The sequence below is a fragment of the Mycteria americana genome, chromosome 9, assembly GCF_035582795.1.
Source record: "Mycteria americana isolate JAX WOST 10 ecotype Jacksonville Zoo and Gardens chromosome 9, USCA_MyAme_1.0, whole genome shotgun sequence".
In the NCBI taxonomy this organism is placed as follows: Eukaryota; Metazoa; Chordata; class Aves; order Ciconiiformes; family Ciconiidae; genus Mycteria; species Mycteria americana.
The window spans coordinates 20054827-20075662 of NC_134373.1; the positions used below are offsets into that span (position 1 = coordinate 20054827).

A 20836-nucleotide genomic window follows, 5' to 3' on the forward strand; every position below is an offset into this window, starting at 1 on the left:
GAAAAGCCTTAATAGTGGTTATTAAACTATTGACTTAGCCTGACGTGTTTAGTGTAGTAATCCGCGTTCGTGTTTGTCGCCGTGATGAGGCTGCCGGAGCCGGGAGAGGTGCTGGGGCGCTGGCAGCCCCAGGCAGGGAGCTGCGCAGCCGGCGGGGCCGCAGGGCTGGGTGGGCAGCGCTGCTCCTGCGAGCCAGGCAGGACATCAGCGAGGCGCTTCGGGTTCTGTCTGGGTCAGAACGATGCTTTGCTTCCCCACAGTTACAAATTCATTATCTGCATCTCCATCATCATCTCCTGAACCTAATTTAACGTCAAGGAACCCTCCCGTACAGAGAGTGGCTTTTTTGCACCTGTGCAGAAGCAGACTCGTTTTTAACTCGTCTCTGCAATGAGTAACTTCAAGTGCAGTACTTGTCGAGTGGCCTTCTGGCCAGAAGTTCAAAATGTTACACGCTCATTTATACCACGGCACAGGATACGTTAGCCAAGGACTACAGAGCACGTTTTACGATGCGTAGAAGAAATCCCTGCAAATGAACTAAATATCTCCAACTCATCACGTCTGCTGTCCACAGGTGATTTACAGAGCAATTCTTATTTTCTTTTTATTGTTTTCTTTTGCATGATGGTTAAAAAGGCAGCAGACAGATACTTAAAAGACAAATCCCCTTTTTTTGCTTTGTTTAACCCCTAAGATTGCACAGTACGAAATGTTGGTCTTGCCTGAAACGCCGTTCTGTGGGCTGGCAGCTGCGTGTTTAGTACAGAGGCTTTGCTAGGAGGAGTGCAGCTCTTGGATGTTTTACAAAAAGCTTGTTTCTCCAAAATGTCAGTTGATGACTGAACTCTGGTAGACGTTAACTAGGAAGAAGGAATACTAAACAGTCAGATTAAAAATAAATAAATAAATAAATAAAGCATTTTCCCCTCTAGACTTTCACTCCCTCGTCTCAAGCAATATTACGGTTTTATTAGGTGCCCAGTTAGGCAGAACCCCTTCTGGGAGAGACAGGACCTATATTTCGAAAGGAAAACAAACAAATAAACAAACCATCGTGCAGAACCTCTCATCTGTCCCCGCTAGTTTTCAAAGAAAAAAAATTCAGGACTCCTTTAAAAGATGATAAAAGGGCAGGGGAGGTCAGGGGCTCACCGACTGCCTTTGTAGGTCACCTTTGAGGGCTGCTGCGCTGCAGCCGAGCGCTGCAATGTTTTTATTCCCCATTCTCTCTTAAGATCACTGCTTTGGAAACGCACCTTCAGCATGAACGACTCGCTGGACTGAAAGGGGATTTTTAGGTTGCAGTGGAGAAGAAAAAGCCACCTATTCAGTAACAATTACAGAAATGGTGTGAAGTCCGTTGTCAGGAGCGCTGGTATGAAATGCCCACGTACAGCCATGTTTCCAGCTTCAGCAAACCCTGACCGGCAACGGGAAACTCGCTGTCGTGGCCCATTTACAGCCAGGACTCCTACACCAGCCCAGGCTGCCTGGCTCACTCGTTGGCATGCCAGCAATCACGTTATTGCTTTTCCAGCCATTTCACAGGCCCAAGGTCAGCTCAAAAGGCTCCTTTTCTGGCAGCGTTCCCAAGTTTTCGTGTGTGCTTAGCAATGCAAAACCAAGTAACAGCAGCGACAAAGCTCGCCACGTCCCGATCCGGCTATTGCACCTCATCAGTCCCGTCTCGATATGCCCTGGTGATGCAGGAGCGCGCCTGCAACGCGCAGCCAGGTACGAGCTGGGCACTTTCTGCAGTAGCTTCTGGAACATCAACATTTCTTGGGCTGCAAAAAAGTGGGGAAAAGGTGTTTTGTGAGTCAGCAGCAAAAGTGAGTGTTTCCTCAGCCCGAGTCCCCTCTTCTCTTAATCATCTCCTGGTAGCTTGGATGAGAACTGAAACTGTGGGCTTTGGGAATAGTCCCAATAAAACTTTGTTTTATTTATCTTTTTTTTTAATGTACCTGGACATTTTTTCTTCCTTTTGCCTTTTTACCAATAGTCATTAGTATTTCTACTTTAAAAAGACCATGTTCTCATTTAAATTATGCTACAATTGGTTTTTAGTCTTAGAGTTGAGAGGTATTTCTGTATTTTATATATATAATATATATACATACACAAATACACTCTATAGATATATATACACTGCTGCAAGTGGGAGCTGCTGCTTTTCACACGTACTTAGCTATTCAATAGTAAAGAACAACATGACAGTTTTCTATCACGAAATGAAAAGCACACACAACTTTAGGGGCTCCACGTATTTCAGAACTCTGTAATGTCATTGTATTTACCTCCAAGTATTCTGTGAAGTATCCTGTGTGAGGGCACTAATCTAGATAGTTTACGTAAGACTGTGGAAATTCAATTCCAGAAATGAACCTTTGCATCTCTAGGAACAGCTGGAGAGGCTCAGGTCTACTCATCCTGCTCAAAATGGACACGAGGAATTTGGATTAGATACAGATGGAGTGGGGATTTCGTTAATGACAGAAGGAGAGGCAAACATGTTGAGACATAACTGCCTGAATACAAACGCATAATATCTGTGTACATATTTCTGACTTTAAACTATGAACACCATAAATACGCTATCATGCAAGAGGCAAAGCATATGCAAACGTAACAATATCCCATTACCTCTCCAGCAAAAAAGAATTTTCATAACTCATTCATAGCCCATTGAATAAACGCTAAGATTCACTGCTGGCTGTTAATTATCCTCTACAAAGACCTGGTTATTGTGTTCAATCTTAGTAAAGGCGCAGTTGTTATTGTAGTGTACATAGAGAGAATGGTACCTGAGGGAGCGGGGAGGAAATATGCTTGTGCAGAATTTTAACAAGGAGAGCTCTGTTGCACAGAAGGGATTCATAGGGTGGGATTTTGATATGTGCTTCAGGAAATTAAGCTTTTTCAAGACAAAAACCTTGCTGTGACTCTCTGAATACATGATATCGCTCAGTATTTGAAAGACGCCAGCCTCTTAAAGATTGTTTGCTGTTATTAAAAGGAATTTCTAAGACTACTTTGACTGAAGGGGTAGAAGGGAGGAGCTGGTCTGTTTTGCCCCTGAAGTCTACGACCCCACAATCATATCAAGGTAGGTGTATGCAAGAGCTCACAAGGCCCATTCGTCTCCCTGGGGTTTCTGAGGAGCGAGCACTTGGAGGCCACTGGCCAAAGGCAGCAACCCATTCCCCCACACCAGCACAGTGGAGGAACTGGGACGTCACACCAGGAGCTTTCCCCACAGGTCTCAGTGCAATGGCACAGTAGGAGAGAGCCAGCTTGAACTGCCACCTGGGCTGGATGCAATGCCAAGGGCACCAGGACTCATCAGACTTCAGAAAAACAAGAGCTGGGAACAAAGGTGATTCATCCCAGGGAGCCACGTATTTTTTGTGCCCAACAGTTGGAAATGCTGCAGCTGGTTGGCATTTCAGCAGGTCCAGGAAAGATCCGCTGAAGGTGTTATTTTAATGGGTGAGTTCTTTCCCACATGCCCTCCGCTATCTGAATGTCAGGCAGGAGGCGGCAAAGCCTTGTGACATTCGGGTTGCTAAAGTCATTGCTGTTGGTATGAAGTGGGTTGGTGGCTCTAGGCTCACGTGGGAGGACCAGCCTTGCTCAGAGGTAGCACGGCGGCTGCAAGGAAGTCAGCCTCTCTCCCTACTTCTTTTTCTCATTTCTACGCTACGCCCCTCTTCTCCTTGGTTGCGCAGGGACAAGTACAGGGCTCACACAGTTGTGCTGCTTGTTCCAAATGTGCGTGTTGAAAGGAGAGAACAAAGCATGTAGCTTCGGGTGGAAATACTGAGAACAACAAGAAAACACAATAAACAAAGCTGAAGAAAAAAGAAGTAAAACTTCTATAAATACCAAGCATAGCTAGGGATGAAGGGAACAGAAAGAAGGTATCGTAGGTCAGGAAAGTGAAGCAAGAACTTTGGGGTGGGATATAAGAAACCATGAGACATCGCAGGATGATCCACTGTTGGTCCAGCTTACCGCGACGCTGGCTACGGCACAGCCCCGTTGAGGTGCCCTTCCCTGCAGGGCCAGCTGGATATGACTCTGGTAGTCCTGCCATTGCCTGCTCGACTGGGCTGGACCAGTCTTTTGCAGTCCCTAGTGGCTAATCCAGTACAGCAGTTAAGCAAGCACCACCAGAAGACACAGTTCACTTAGGAGATACTTGGATCCTTGTCTTGCATTGAAAAGGAAAGACCTGTGTAGGCTTCCCCCCAAAGCCCAAACTTGGTCTGACTGTAACAGTGAAATAGATTAATTATATCTTCTGCTCATCTGTTAGCACTGCAAGCAGCATTAAATCCTCTCTCACCTTTGAGCAGATACTGGTTTTCTTTGCACCACTGTAGCTGAGAAGACTAGTATCAGTTCATGTTCAGAGACTTCCAACTCATTGCAGCTAGGAACAGTCATTAGCTAGAAACAGCTCATTAATAAGAGTCTAGATAGTGTGACGTATTGTTTCATTCACTTCTTTTAAGTTCTTTGAGACCAAGCTGGGAGATGCCCGCTGCCGGATGGCCAGAAGGAGCTGTAGAGCGTCTCTCCCGTGGCGAGACCCGATTTTTAAACGTGATGTTTGCTGCTCAAATGGTGTGTGAATAAGCAGGATCCCAATGCATTTCCACTATTCACAGCTTGGGAAATGTTGCAAGACCATTTTGACTGTAAGTCGTCTTGTTACCAGAATTATTTTTTGCATTTTGGCACACCCCTGGGTTAGAAGGGAAGACTGTAAATATTTTGGGAGGGTTTAATAGCGTTACTACAAATTGTGTAGTATTCTAATAGCTGCTTGCAAAGTTCTTGTTTATTTGGGAGCGACTTCTAAGTATCACATCTGTATAACTTTTAGTGTTTAATATTAAAACAACTTGAGAGGGTTTTAAAGATTTTTTTTTTTCTCTGTTGATTCTTGTGATGAGTCAGAAAATAGTTTTGATGCCCCTTCTGCCTCTGATTTTCTTGACCCCCAGCTGTTGTCCTGCAGCTGTAACAGACGCACACTGCACCCCCCGGGGTCCCACGGGCAGCGAGGGGAAAAGAGCCCTCAGCCAAATTCCATGGGAGGCACGCTGTGCTCCATGTGTAAAGCTGGTGGATCCAAGATGTAAACCAGCAGTGTGTGGGGTTTATTTTAAGTTCCTGCAGGGGGGGAAGACTTGCTTTAACTAGATTTACCTTCTAGAAACGTAGTGTCAGTGTGGAAGAACACTGGGTCTTCCCGCTTCCTCAATGTCCAGATTGTATTTATCAGCCTTATCATAAAAGGATACCAAAATGAATACGCAAAACGTTGCAAGGCGGAAGTGGTCAGCTGGCCAGCATCTAAGGGATGTACCTGTATTCGTGTCTCAGAAGCGCAAGCGTGATAGTGTTCAGGCGCTCAGGCAGAGCAAGAGAGCGGGCAGACTGTCAGGGCTCCAGCCCGAGGACTGGTGACAGTTTGCCTTCCCTCCTCCCCTCCATTTTTTTCCTTCATTCAACCAAGCAGCATAACCACCTAGCACTGCAGCATTTAAGTGCTATTTTGCAACAGACGCACACAACGCAGGGCTTCTCTGGTATATACGTTGCATCTTGTTATGATGACTCTCCTAATGTATTTTGCAGTGTGCTACTCCCAGTGAACAGCTGCCATTTTCTTAGGGCTCAATTCATGCTGCGGTTAAACATTACACAGCAGATGAACAGTCCATTTGCTTGTGTAGCCTTCGGTTTTGGCCTGAATAGTGGCTTATATATGGTTAGCCTTTACACGCGAGGGAAAGAAACACCAAGGCAAATGTTGTCTGCAAGTCAGAGCTGTTGAGATGAGCTGGGATCTCTGAATGCTCAAGCAAATGTACATCAAAATACAGAATACCTTATTGCAGCGGTATTTGCGATCTTGCTTTTCGCTTCTTGCGTTGCAACAGCAGAGAGTATTTGTTCAAGGGTGGCTGTTCCTGGGCAATGGTGTGCCTTCACGTGATTCAGGGCAGCGCTGGCGGGAAGGAGCAAGGGAGCCCTGCCGGGACTGCAGCTCTGAAGGGCTTGGGCCCCCACAGCGAAGCCTGGATCAGCCCAAACCACCTGGCTCCTCTCCTGGAGGAGACTCCGCAAATTGGAAGACGAGCTAGGAGAGGGGGAAGCTGTATCCCTACCTGAAGAGTAGGGAGGGGCATCGAGGACACCTGAAAAGAGAGAAGGCTAAGCAGGGCCGGCACACAAGGTAGGTGACCGCAGCTTCGGGCACCTGATACACAGCTGGTTTGTGCGGCGTAACAGGGCTCCCTCGGGACTTCAGCGTGGAAGCAAATGCCTGTGGAAAATAAACGTGTGTCAAATGCACAGGCGATGGATGGAGTGAGTAATCTCGCAAGATACGGGAGAAAAACACGGAGACGAGATCAGCCTCAGGGGAAGCAGACCAGAGACTGGGTAAAAGTGGAAAAGAAACAAAGGGAGGGAGAGTTATCCCTCCTTTTTTGACAGTTTTTGGGACTAAAACAACTATCCGGTGTAAGCACTGAATCAGAAACGTTTTTTTCTTCTTTGTGTGAAATAACCTAGAATGTTTTTAGATCAAGAACTGCCACTAAAATGCGAGCCTGCTTCCTGGAATGGAAAAAGGAAACTTACACAGCAAGAAGGGGGTTAAAAAGTAGCAGGAGGAAGGACTTTATCCTTCTCCTACTCATCCTTAACCTTCTCCTGGGAACTACCCTTCCTGATGGAAGGATATGCCATGTAAACCATGCAAATTGGTTTTTTATATCATGATTTCACTTCAAACATAAAACCAAATCTGCCACTCCGGGCTCTTTCCGGGCTTCTTGGAGTGCGCGGGCCTAAGGCGTGCACCACTGCCTTACCCACCGCCCCGCACCGCTCGGCGCTGCGAGAGCAGCCTGAGGGCAAGGGGCCAGAAAGGCAAGGGGCCAGAAAGGCAAGGGGCCAAGGGGCACTGGGTGCTGGCTTTGGAGCCCTGGAGGGAGGGGAGCCGGCAGTGCTCCTTTCTACGTGAGAGAGGCAAAATGTTGGGACAGACCATTTCTGTGACGGCCAGATATGACGACAGCGAGAGCGGCAACTGTGAGGCCCACAGCACGTCTAGACAAGGGAATGTTACGCCTTTGTTTTGGCTACTTTTGATATCTTCCTGTTATTAACAATGATCCTGCTGAATGCCCCTTCCTATATGCGAACAGGCTGCTTGACCGCAGGCGTGCCAGCGTGGGTCCGTCACATAGCCGGCGGCGCGCAAGGAGCCCAGCCCGCGGCCGTGTGCGTGTGTGAATACCTCCGTGCCCCTGAGGAGCCTGGTTGTCTCTCGTACGCCTTCCCGGGCAAGTAAAGTGAAGGTTCGTATGGCCACCAGGTCAGGCTGTGGGGGCATTTTGATTTAATCTCATATATGGCAAGGGGTATCATTGTATTTTTCAGCTTTTGCTTTTTCCAACAGTTTTAGGTACCTCATGTGGGGAAAGTAGTATCTTTTAAAGAATACATTCTATATTTGGTAATGATGCGAGGCACGAACGTGTCTGAAGGAGAAAGGCTTTTCAAGCAGCATGCTGCTGGCTCAAAGGTTCCTCAACGCATTCTGCCGGGCTCTGCCTCTGAGCCGTGCTGCCCTCTCACCAGCCTGAGCCTTGAGGGATCAATTCGGGAACTGCTTGAGACTCTGCACGATATTCTTCAATGGCCCCTTTCTTCTCTGGAAGAAAGATACAGGGAAACGTCAGAGAGAATTAACAACTTAGATGGGCGGGTGGCAAGGCTTGAAAACCATACAGAGATGATTGAGAGAAGAGCACTGTCCCACAAGGAAACAGGTACTAATACTGCACAGGTGGACTTGGAAAAATTTGTTTTGTTTTGAAGTACAGCACAACCTAAAAGAAAAAAAAAAAAAAAAAAAAAGGTGGAAAACCAGATCTAAATAATCTCCAGCCAGTATCTTGGCAATAGCACTAATTGACAAAATGTTGGGAATGGCTTCTATTAACATCCAGGCTGCAAAGCTGAAGTTGGCTATACCGCCCAGGGGCTGTAATGATACGCTTCCTACGCACAAGCGTGCGTGAAACGGTCCAAACCGGAGAGCATGGACCAGGCGGCGGCAGGGTCTGGGTGGGCTTTGCAGGATTCCTCGCTCGGACGCTGAAGTGCCCAAGAGGACACCGAGCTGCTGAGGAATTCAGAGCCGCTCCCACCATTAACACCCTGAGTTGTTTTCCTTCTGCATAACCCCAGCTGTGTGGTGCAGGCACAACCTGGGCTGGTGCTGCTTGGGAGCTGCATCCGTGGCTGGCCTGCTGCTTCCCAGGACGTTAACTGATGCCGTGTGGCAGCAATTTGCAAACTGTGAAGGCGTGTGCGCGTGGAAAATCTACAACAGGAAGGAAAAACATTTTCCAAAGAACAGAATGGAGCAGTAGCCAAATAATTAGGCTCTTACTCAAAACAGAGGACAAGGAAGAATGTTGTTCCATTTTTCTTCTTTGAGGTGGGAAGATGGTGAAAGGGAGGATGGATTGAGATCCAAAAAATGGGAGTTCAGTTCTTGGTTCTGCCGTGACCTCTGGCAAGGCTCTCAATACTCCTGCACATCTCATTTATGTCTGTGAAATGGGAATATTCTCTTCCATGATCAACAGAGATTTTATGAGGAGAACATCCTCAAGGGACCAAGTCCTCAGACAGGGAGGCAGAGCAGTATCAGAGGGAGTTCTCTGAGTTCTATAATGGGCACCACTGAATTAGATAAGCAACAAGCAAGGATTTCAAACAGTTTTGGAGCTGAACAGTGTTGGTATCCAACAAAGAGCAAATGTTTTATATCGGGAGATAGGGATATCTTGTTTCTCACAGTGTAAACAAGGAAATATTTGTCTTTGTAGATTAGCTGCAGCAATAAAAATACTTCACATAGTCACTAGTTGGGAGTTCTCAGACTCTGATACATCCCAAACAGTCTAGTACAGACTGGAACGGGGAGTTGAACTAAACACAAGATACTGGGCAGGTTGAGGCCTTTTTGCTCAGGATACAGCAGGGTATGTTCTCTGTGAAGTCTCTTCTCTGCTTATAATCATCATACTCATGACCTGCATATCAAATGTGGACAAATAGTAGACAAACCGGTGAGGAAATGGGAGGAAGGAGCATTAGCTCGCTGTCGTGTTGGCTGCCGCTCGTTTTTGATGCGCGAGTGGCTGCCTCTGACCCCGTGGGAAATCATTAACATACTTTAATTCCTATTGATTTCTATGCGACAAAAGTAATATCTAACTCACACTTTTCACAGAAATCAAACTGGGGCTCTTTATGCTGACTTTCACAAAGAAGCTGCTTCTCCCCATGGAAAGCCCAGAGGCAGAGTACAAAGTTTCACGGATCATTTGGAAACCCCTAAAACTGTTTTTTTTTCTGTGGCCTTAGAAACCTGCTTCCCAGCCTGCCTCCTTCATTGCCTGAAAATCATTGGAATAAGGAAACATTTTCTGACTACAGCCCTTCCAACTAGGAGCATTATTGTGAATTACGGAACTGTGAGTGTCTGGGCCCCAGAAACTCCAAAATCAAGCGCGTGTTTAACTTCTAGCCCGTGCAAAGTCGTACTGCCCTGAGGTCTTGACTCCTTAGGGAACAGTAAATAAGAATAAGGCAGATTTTTCTCCCTCTGGCCTAGAATTAACGTCCAGATTTAAATGACCTGTTTTATTGCAGATGTTTATGTTGAATTATCCTACTACAAGAATTATCATTCATCCAGGAAATAAAATGGCTCCAATGACTAACTTGAGTGTCACATAAAAAAAGGTAAGAGTACTGCCAAATTTCTAAGGTTTTATGATACTGTTCCCTTATACTGTTAAAATGAAAGTCAATTTGTTAAATATTTATTCTTATACTTAATACTTATTAAGTACTTATGTCTTATATCTTAATACTTACGTCTTAATACTTATTTGACAAACATGCTGTTCTAACTTCCTCCCTATATCCTTAAGTAATGAATGACAGAGCACAAAAAGAAGGCTACTTGTCTAATTTATTTTAGATTAGTGCAGGAAAAACAGGAACTGACAAGTATAATGTACTGAAAAGAATGGATATTTATTTTCCCATAAAATTCCAAAATGTAGCTAGTTTAGAAGACTGTAACTTGATTTTATTGCTCCAAGCCTTGGAGATTCTTATTGTTGTGCCAGGTTATTATTATTCTCTTAGCAACAAAAGATTAAAAAAAAAAAAAGTTCATTAAAAATATCTCAGGCTAAGCTCACACACGTGTAGCAGCAAGAATAATAATAATGCCACACACATCCCTTTGTCAGCCCGTGACAAGAATGGGCACTTCTGTTTTTCTTGGAGTTAACCTTTTTGGGAAGAAGAGGGGACTAGCAGGATTTGGCTGCTGAATTCTTTCATTATCTCTCCTTCCTTTGTGTGGGGTATGAAGGACTGTGAATCAGAGCACCGCTAGATACGGCTACAGGCATCCAAGGCAGCCTAGGTGCATTGATTGCCTCAGCACCTACGAGCAAGATCGCTGAGCTTGGGAGCCAAGTTTCCTTGCTAGACAACATGAAGAAGAATAAAAAGTTCCTGGATGATATTTTGAGAGACGTGAACGTGCCTAGCAAAGGAGGGTCTGAAGCGTACGGTGCAGAAGAGAGGTATAGATGAAAGAGGAGTTACTGTGACTAGGACATAAAAAGGCAGGCAGTCATCCAGAGGGGATTGCAAATGTTGGAGTACCAGGGTTTGTCCCCAGATGTGTGACCGATAGGTGATGAATGTGCAACTCTGGGGTGAAGTAAACAAACCTTGTCAAACGCACCTCAGCTATGAATGGGAAGGAAAAGTGACCGAGACAAGCACTACAGTTGGTAAGTGTCGTGAAGACGGTGTGTTTATTGGTACACTATGCAGCACCTGGTTTGGACCCTCTCGCTTTCAGTTTTCCTTCAGCATCCAAGCGAGATGCCAAAGACATGCGGCACTGGCACGCGTGTCTTCCGCAGAGCAGCAGAGCCGAGGGCCCGCACTGCACCAGCAAGGGACAACAGTGCCGAGAAGCCTGACTCACCCCTTCCTCCAGCTGCCTCTTCTGCATGGATACCACACCTCCGTTAGAGAAAAATCAGGAAAGCCGATAGGCCTAAGATGTGTATCCCTCACCAAACTTCTGAGAGTGGTTAGGCCCTTGGACATCAGTGATGTGACAGGTTAGAAAGTAGGATGAAAGGCTTTTTAACAGCACCAGCTCTTGCTAACTTAAACAAGACCAAAGTCCTGGCTGCCAGGGCATGAAGTTTTTCTCCAGTCTCCAGGGTTCGAGAACCTGCAGATGCTGTTTTCTCTTTGTCTAGTATGCTGCATGCAGATCACTGAGACTCTGGTGAGAATAGCCCATGGGGTCTTTGAGAACACATTCTGGTCCTTCCTTTCATCTTGGGTTTCAGCTCATCAGGTCTGTATGAAAAAAAAACCAACAAACTTTTCTTCCCCAGAGTCAAAGGGCAGACATTGAGTATGTCATCTTCAGAGCTGGACAGCAATGGAATAGAAATCCAGCACAAACCAGTAGTCCTGTGAGCTACGGTTCTGATGGGGCTGGTTTATCCTTGGGCGATCTCTCGTTTGGATTCTCCTAGGTCCACATAGGTGGAAGCTCCGACTGCAGCTTTTCCTGTGGGTGGGGTATTCATAACATCTTTCATCTTTGCAGCTTTCCTGGTGTTTAATAAGGGTTTAACTCAAGCTGCAGTGGGTCTCTCTTCTTTTACTTAGCAGCCTGTTTTCATGAAATGTATAGGAATGTAACATTTTTAGCCTTTTATTGCTCTGTCAGATGTGGTTAAAATTGGCTACTGTTTGTTCTTGTTCCCTCTCTTTCTCTTGCACAACATGCAAGTATGTACAGGCACATATGTGTGCACACATGCACGCACACACACAGAGATTTATTATACATATGAAGAGATAATGATCTCGAAAACCTTTTAATTTCTGTAGGAATCCAGGCTAGGGAAAAAAAGCATTGTAATACTGTTTCTTTGGGAGAGGAAAAGGAGGATGAACTAATTTTTTTTTTTCTACGCAGCAGACAGAATATCAGTTACCACTCTGTTTAAACGTAACATGTGTTGCTGAAAATCTGGCACTACTGCTGTAAAGTAAAAGATGTAGTGGGATCCTTGTCCCGGAACTGCATACTCGTGCTTATGCACGGCACGCAGGCTTTGCCTCCAGTGCCCGAGTGGTCCTGCTGAGACTGGAGGAATGTGTAGGGAACGTAGGCTTGTCGCTGAGATCCTGTCTCCATTACATCTTTTGGAGTTTTGCCACAGAAAGGAAGGCATTTTACCCTTCATTTGTAAGTAATTAAGATGATAGTGGAGTTTCTGAGTTTTCCAACTTTGTGAAAACAAACGAATAGCAATGATCCACTTCAATAATTCCGATATTAATTGACATGAGAGAAACAATACGTTAAAAATAATTAACTTTTGTTAATTAATTTTTAGAAATAGGAAGGGCACCTGCAGCAAGTGCAGACGTTTGCAAATGTCGTTAGATTGGGAAGGCAGTGCAGTAATTCTGAAATGAAAACAGGTCAAAAGGACCAAGAGTGATCTGCAACATGGTCTGAGAAGTAGTGTGAACTATGTGATTGCTAGTGAGCTACAAAAAAGGTGATGAAGATGTGCATTTTTTTAAAGGTGTCTATAGAAGCCAGAGCTTGATTAGCAGTTAAAAAATGTCGATTGGTGTTTTATGTCAGCATCATCCGTGTGTTAATTATTGTCATTTTCAAGCCTCAACTGTGCCTCTTTCAGACTTAAGCTGAAATAGATTGATGATTTTTTTACTGAGGCATTTCTTAGATAAATTTTAATTAGTATCTTTTTTTCCCTTAAAACAGTTTTTTCTATGACCAGAACTAGAATTTCAAATCTCACTCGGCTTTCTCTTCCTTTGTATTTGTGATGCAATTCCACTTGTCTGTGGGATTGCAGGAAGGTTAAGGCGAACATATATGTTACCATGGTCTTGTCCAAATTTTAAATTTTGACTTCTCTGCAACGTAGACACAGAAAAACCCGAAATGAACCCTAGAACTTTCCACCTCCTCTTTCAAAGTTACTAAGTAGAAAGGCACAAAACTAATTTGTTCTGTTGCTCTTAATGCTTATGTCTACTTTAATGAAATGATGCTTCCAGGAAAAAAACACAAAGGCTTTATATGCCACCGTGGACATGCCAGAACTCTGTTCAACAACTGGGGTTCCTCACAGGGAAGTAAGAGCAGATCAGGCATCTCGGGGGGCACCCAAGCCAGCCTAGAGATGGCCTGGGCTGTGTGCAGTCCCCTAGTGCCAGCTAAAGCAAAATGCTGAGAACTGCTTCGAGGTCAGGTCGTTCCTGCATCAGACACCTCCCAGGGAAGGTTCTCCTGCCATACATGGCTCCCAGCCCTCTTCGGGAAGTCGCTGCCCACAACTCCTCTTTCAAAGACCCTGTCAAGGATTGTTGTGGTTTTTTTTTTAAAGAAACAAAAAACCCCCTCCCTTGCCTAAAGATATGTGAGAGCTTAGAGCTGTTATCCACGTTTATGAATCTCCTTTACATACAAGCATGGACACTCACTTGACCCCTCACTGTTCAGACCACTTTAACCCTCTGGCCATTAGGCTGCTGGAATTGGGGCTGCTCACCAACAACCCTGAGACTTGCCAGAGAGAGCACGGGATGTGATTTGGACTGTAGCCCCAGACTTCCTTCTCCTAGAAGGAGCCTCAGAGTCCTGTTTGCTCTTGCTCTGGGAACGGGAATTCAGACTGAGATTCCTAAAAAATGTCACTTCACCCCTCTAAAAGTATTTCCTTTCAGAGGATATAACTCCTGCTATTAAGTTTTCAATTTTTCAGTAAACATATGTGCATGTATATAATCTGCCAGTCTCTTTCATTTCCACAATGGCCTACTTTTCTATCAGTACTACTGAAAGAAAAATGCCAAACTGGGAGAAAGACAGAATTACGCTAGACAAGACGTACATAACAACACACATTTTTTTTTTTTCAGGTGAATTTATCTATGTAGCTATTTATTTATTTCCATTCCAATTTTGCGAATGACTGTGGTGAAGAATCCTTCGATGCCATATTACTGATTCTGCAAGTCATGGTTATGGACTTCTCCCTCTGAACAATTTTTCTAACCTTACCTAAAGGATCTGATTTTTTTTCAATTATTTCTATAATTAAATTGTATCTGTTGTGGTGACCTTGACAGGTAGGAATTAAGCATAAACAAACAAGATCATGATGGGACCCAAAGGCAGTACCTTGTAGGAAGCCTGAAAAAAGAGGTATGTATTTCTCATTTAAACGAGGTGAAATGAAGAAGTTGTCTGCAGTGATTTACCTGCTAAGGGGCAAGTTTTCAGCTATGTACCTATCTGCTTTTTTCTGCCACCTTTCTCCAAATGGGAGACAGATTAGATGAATTTGTTTCCTCTTTGTAAGAAACAAATTTTGTTAATGAAAAGAGTTCTTACTTAGATGGAATAAGCTGCCAATTGAATAAAAACCACCCAAATTTTACAGAGAAGACATAACTAATATACTTCTTATTTATTTGTATACACAACTAAAAACAAGACAATACAATTAATGGGGAAAAAAACCTCGTGCAAGTACATTGGAATTCTCCTGTCTCAGTCACATAGTTTAACACAAGAAAGAAAAAACAGCAGAATTAGTTTTCTCTAACATGTTATTAAGGACAGAGCCTGTTTACCAGTCAAATATTAGAAGTCTCCAAGGAATCTGACAATTTGCAAAATATACAAATATATATCACCCAAGGAGAGTTGCAGCTGTAACAAACGAGGAAGAATTTCTGACTAAAAGGGAACATGACTTATTTTGTCCTAATTGCTTAAAAAACCTCATAAATACAATGACTAGGCCAGAAACAATGTTCCAGAGGACTGTCCTCACACACTGGCACAGGTAGAGCTTGCACAGACTTTCTGTTGGCCCCATTCTTTGAAGATCTGTCATCTGTGTTGAAGAGTCACAGCCTTTAGATTTGTGCGCAGACTGGGTAGTTAGGGTACTTATTCACAGGTTCTTCCTCTTACTGTGGCTAGGTTGCGTGTCTCAGACCTCCACTCAAGTGCAGAACGTGTCTGGAGCTGGCGTGTTCCTGCTGCGAATGTTGTGCTGTCCATCAGTTTGCTAGGTCTTTCTTTACCCCGTCAACAGCTTCCACTGGATGTGAGATCAGTGGAATCAAATGTCTCCCCTGCTAACAGCTGGATCCAGGTACCACAGATTTCTCTTTGACCTCTCTTTAAAGGAGTTGTTTCAGGCAGAAACTAGTATTTTTAGAATTGCTTTCCCGTGTAAAACAGAAAAATTGCTCTTCTAAAATCCAATTTCACTTTTAATAAATATGATGTCTTTTATATGGTTACACTTGGATACCATCACACTTGTGCAGTGGACTATACAAATGCCTTGATATTTTAGATGCTCTGGAGTACTGTTTGTGCTCCTCTAGAGGCTAGAAATCCCGGGCTACTGACAGGCACTTTACACAAACATAGCCAAAAGCAAGTTGCTGTCCAGTCTAGCAAGCTTGACACCCTGAATTAATCTACTTGCTGCTGCTGAAGGGAGTCCTACCTCTCCTCATCTGCTCCCACCCATGGAGCCCTGTCCCCCACTGTGTCTAGTCTGACTCAATTTAGCTTGCAATGTGGGGAGCAGTATTTTTTGCAGGGTTTGTTTTCTGGCAGGTGTGTAAGTTGATTAAATTATGGCGAGGTCAATAAGCTATTAGGTTGGCTCAGCTTCTTCTGGTCAAACCACACCTACTGCTCAAACCTGCTCCCACCTTGCAAAATTTGTGCTCTCAGAGCCACTCATCTCAGGATAGGGAGGTGCTTTCTGGGAGATGACGACACAATCCCAGCCAACACTTTTCTCTGACCACTGCTTCTTCCTTGCTGATTTTATGCCAGGCAAAGAATCATTTCTCTGTTGATTTCTAAGGGGATGGACTCAAGTCATGCAACGATCTCCAACTACTACATGCTGACTCAAGAAACCTCAAAAGTCAACCTGTCAGTCCTTCCTGCGGCCCTCTGTGAACATCTCCCAATATTCTTAAGCAAATCAGCCCATACGTGATGCAGAAATTAAGAGTGCGATGTCTAGGACTAGTAGGTAGATTCTTTTTCCTGTTTGCTAAGACTTAAACAAATTGAAAGGAAGGCTGAAATTCAGAATGAAGTTGAATTCTAGTAAGTTTAATAGGTCTGATTCAGAACCTTTTAATTATCTTGGTTTTTGTAGTACCAAGTAAATGTTTGGCACTTAGAAACCAAAACATATGGCCCTCCAGATTCTACTGAAATTTTAAACAGATGACTAAAGTAAAAGAAAGTACCTCAAATTCAAAAGGATACCTCCTCTGAATTGTTGTTTTGTTGCCCTAGTTACTTTTTCAGGCATGAGACTTACAGATAATTCTGCTTGTTGTCCCTTCAGTAAATGCTGCATTTTAAGGCGGGTTGTTGAATCAAATCTCTACTGATTCTTCAATGCCATTTTAATCCCAGCCTTTCAAACTAAAGCGACCCCAGTCTGAGTTTTCCCAGTGCTACAGAACACACCACAGCAGAACGCGTTCCTGCCCGTCTTGTCCAGTTGCATTCTAGGCTTCAGCATGGCAAAACCACCACTTTACAGAGGAAGGGAGTAACACGGATGTGAAAACTGAACCGGACCACATACCAACGACCCTTAAATAACACCTTCCTTTAAATAAATGCAGGGTCACCAATAGAAGGGATACTACAGACAGAAATAATTATGTCATAACTCTGAAATTTCAAAGGAGTATACAGACAGAAAGGACATTTCCAAGTATAGCTGGCACTGTACTGGATGGAAGTTGTGTTAGGTGGAGAACTTCCTTCTGAACTTGTACTGAACTGATATCCTCACAGAGACTGACCTCCAAGACTTAAACCAATGAGATATGTTATAGTGGCCAAATGCAGCATTGAGCTTACAACTGAACTACCGGGTAGACGTTAGTTTTAGCGTTCTTTCCAATTTGCATCTTATTTGATCTTTCAAAACCTTCCCTGAAGTTTCATCAGAAGCTGGTAAGGCATCTCTTCCTCTCCTGAACTCTACTGCTACTTACCTCAAAGGCTGCATCTCAGTTCTGAAATAGCTGCGTCTTGGTGTCTGGTTGGAGGTATTCTCATTATATATAGACCAGTGTTGCTTTCTCTGTACCTTCATAGCTCAAATTACAACACACCATTTTCAGCAAATGAACTGAGAATTCATCCCAGGACCTGCAGTTTACCACAAGCAGCCTAGAAGCAGGAGGCAAGGCTCTTAATAATAAACTGGTCATGGTTAGTTTATTCAGATCACACACTGATACAGTACATCTGGTGGGTAATCTCAAGAAAGAGGAAACAATGGCTCCTCTAATTGGGCATGGAGCGCAATCTCTGTAGGGATACCAGCACACTGCTAACTCAGCAGAAAGACCACCACCTAACAGAACTTCTATCCAGTGTGGATACAATGATCTCCGCGATATATCCAGGATTTTTCTAGTGAACATCTTGATGCTAGTATATTGATAAGCAAAAAGCTGCACATAATGTCTTTTCTCATTTCCTTTTTTCCTTGAATTTGTTTTGTTTCTCATGTGTTCTTAATCTCCACTGGGAAGTGGTAAATAAAAACACTTTATTTTTATTATCAATCAGTTTCTATGCAACATTTCTGACTGAGTCTCTTCTTTACACCCCTTTTTCATAATAGCATACCTTTTTGCAACTTTCTTGTAATTTATCTTATTAATAGTCTATTCATACTCTATTATGTTTTGCTTCTTTTTTATCTGAATGTAATATTATCATCACGGTGACCCCCTAATTTTAGGCACTTGACTAGAAAAAGTTGGTCCTCAACTAGTATTGTGAAGCCTATTTACATCCCAGTTTTATTGCACTGAAAAACTCCTTAACATATAAAAACAATCCCATTATTGATATTTCAAATCATTCTGTCCTAAAGCGTTGCAGTTGTCCCAAGCCTGCAATCAGATCCGTACAGGAAACTATTCTATTGACAACATCTCACTGAAGTCGTAGAGCTCTCAACATACATCCAATTGTAGAAGAAAGACCAACGTTCGTATTTAGTTTAAGCCCTAAACAACATAATGTCCCTAAAGCAAAATGCCATTGATAAAGTTTGGCAATACCCTGCTAATTAGCAAGGGCCAATTTTTTAATATCATTCCCACCTTCCCAGCATAGGAACAGGAATTATTTCTCTTACAGATCGATCTTTAAATGGACCACTTCCTAGGTTATCCGAAGTCCGAAGTCATCCGTAATAGTTCCAGGATGACAGGCTATCATCCATTGCACCACCAACTTCTGATATTGCAAAACAAATTGCAGATTTTATACCAGCTGTAGAATACTTCTTTTTAGATAGTAGTCTTGTGGATCATGTAATCTTACATTTTCATTTTTCATCTAAAATTTGCTTATGTATATATACTGACTCATTTTTAGAGACTGCGTATTCTAGCTTTTACTGGCTAAAAATTATTTCTGACATTATATTACCATGTCAAAATAAATGTGACTTCTGTTCCTGGCTAAAACTTTTGCTTCTCAGAGTCTTCTGTTATTACAATAAAACAAATTGCAAAAAAAGCTTCCTCTCTTCTATTGATATGTTATTTAACTTGCTAACAACTGATTCTAAAGTAGAATCACAAGAGACTATGTAAACAAATATAGACATTTTAAAAACAGAAGTGGGGTTTGGTTTTTTTACTACCCTGGAAAAAATGAATTGTGACAAACAGCTTTGGGATTAATTTACACCTTACTATTAAAAGTCACCTGAAGGCACTCTCAACATACCAGCAAAAGTAAATGGTCTTCAAATAAGACTACACATCACACAGTAAGAGCAATCTTCCACTGACAGGGAAGATACTGCAGTCTTCCTCCATCGTAACTTCCTGATATTAAATTCACATTTTCTCAGTGCATTTTTTCCTGTTCTGTAATAGTTTCTAGGCTAAGCCTGGGCAGTTACTGCAAGGTCGTAGTGCTGGACTGATTAAAAAGCACTGTATTCTCTGCTCAGAGAGGCTGTTGAAAATCCTGACTGTGTTTCTGGGCTTCCTAGTTACTAACTTCTCCATGGGTTTAGCTGGCTGGCCTGTGGCTTCAAATACTCAGCACAACTATGGACATATGAGGCTATGCTCGCTGTATCTCCCAGGTAATTCTCAGTGATAATTACATTAGATATTGTAACAGGAAAGTAGGTTTGAGTTCTTCAATGCAATGCTTTTCAGCCTCATTCACAGACTCCCTGGAACACCACATGAAAGGTAACTAAGAAAAATTCATTCATCAGGGGAGTTTACAAGCTAAGGGTCAAAATCACTGCCTCAGCCTGCGCACTGTCCTATCATCCTGCACGTGCATTTGGACGTGAGGAAAGGCCAAGCTGAAGTTGTTCTCCTTTACGGGAACCCTTCACAAGCTACACGGTGCAGCAGGGAAACAGGCCCCACTAATAATCATTTCTGTATCATCATATACTTATATAACGCTTCAAACATATTTCCTGCCTTAGTTTAGCAATCCGAGAGCTCCCGGTTTCCTTTGTGTTGCATAACATGAGGGACAGAGCAGCAAACTGACGCTGGGATCTTATTAATTTCCCTTCGTATGACTAAAATAAAATCTGCTGGCATAAATACCCAGTTTGTGCTAAGGCTTGGCTCCCCAGCTCAGAGCAGAGCTCGTTGTTACCGTTGACACTCCTGTTGGAAGGACGTGTCACGTTAAAATCTTACTCGCGGCCTTATCCCCGATGGGTTTTATTTTACAGAAAAGGCAAAGGAGCTTTTTAGATTTAGCCCGCCCGGGCCAGTCAGGTGCGCGCCCGCGACGGCCAGAGAGCTTATGCAACGGCCCGCCGGTCGGCCATTGAGGTGTGGCTCCCGGGGCCGCGCCGCCGCCGGCCGGAGGCCGGCGCCGACCCGCATCCCGCGTCCCGCAGGAGGGGGCGGCCTGTCCCGCGGGCTCCGGCACCCGGCGGCGGCGCGGGGCCGCCGCCCGGCAGGGCCTGCCCAGGCGGGCCGGCTCCCCTGGGGACGGCGCGCCGACATCGCGCCAGCGGGGACAAAGCGCGGCGGCGGCCCTGGCTGCTGGCAGGGCGCAGCTCGGCCGCCGCCCCGGAGCCGCGGCTGTCGCCAGCCGTGAGCGACACCCCCGCCGAGGAGGTTTCCAGCGAGCGCGGCCCCAGCCCGGCGCCTCCCGGGCACACGCGCACCGCGCCGCCTGCGCGGCGGGGGGACGGGTGGGGGGGCACGCGGGAGAGCGCCGCCGCGCAGCTGTGCCTCTGCGCTGACCCCTGCGGCGCGGGCGGGCGGGCAGGCCCCGCGGGCCGCGGCGGCCCGGCGCAGGAGCGCGGCGGCGGGGTCGCCTCCCCGCGGCGCGGGGGCCGCGCGGGCCCGGGCCGCAGCAGGCCGCGGGCTCTCGGCGGGTCCCCCTCATTGTTCCTCGCACAAGCCCTGGCAAACAGGAAGCCGCCTCGGCATGGGGCGCCCCCCCCGCCCCTGGCGGGTGACTGGCAGGCCGGGCGGCCAGTGCGAGCGGCGGCGGCGGCGAGGCGCAGCCAATGAGCGCGCGCGCGCGAGCGTAGGCGGGAGTTCC

At 45.0% G+C, this 20836-nt stretch overlaps 1 long non-coding RNA gene across 1 annotated transcript; it reads right to left on the reverse strand.

Annotated features, from left to right (window-relative positions):
- Window positions 1-869: 869 nt before the first annotated feature.
- On the reverse strand, window positions 870-20832 carry LOC142414497 (uncharacterized). Its single transcript, XR_012777097.1, has 3 exons — window positions 18426-20832; window positions 2301-2433; window positions 870-1790 (listed from the first exon to the last, which is right to left on the reverse strand). It is a non-coding gene; the product is annotated as an uncharacterized LOC142414497 (long non-coding RNA).
- Window positions 20833-20836: the final 4 nt, after the last annotated feature.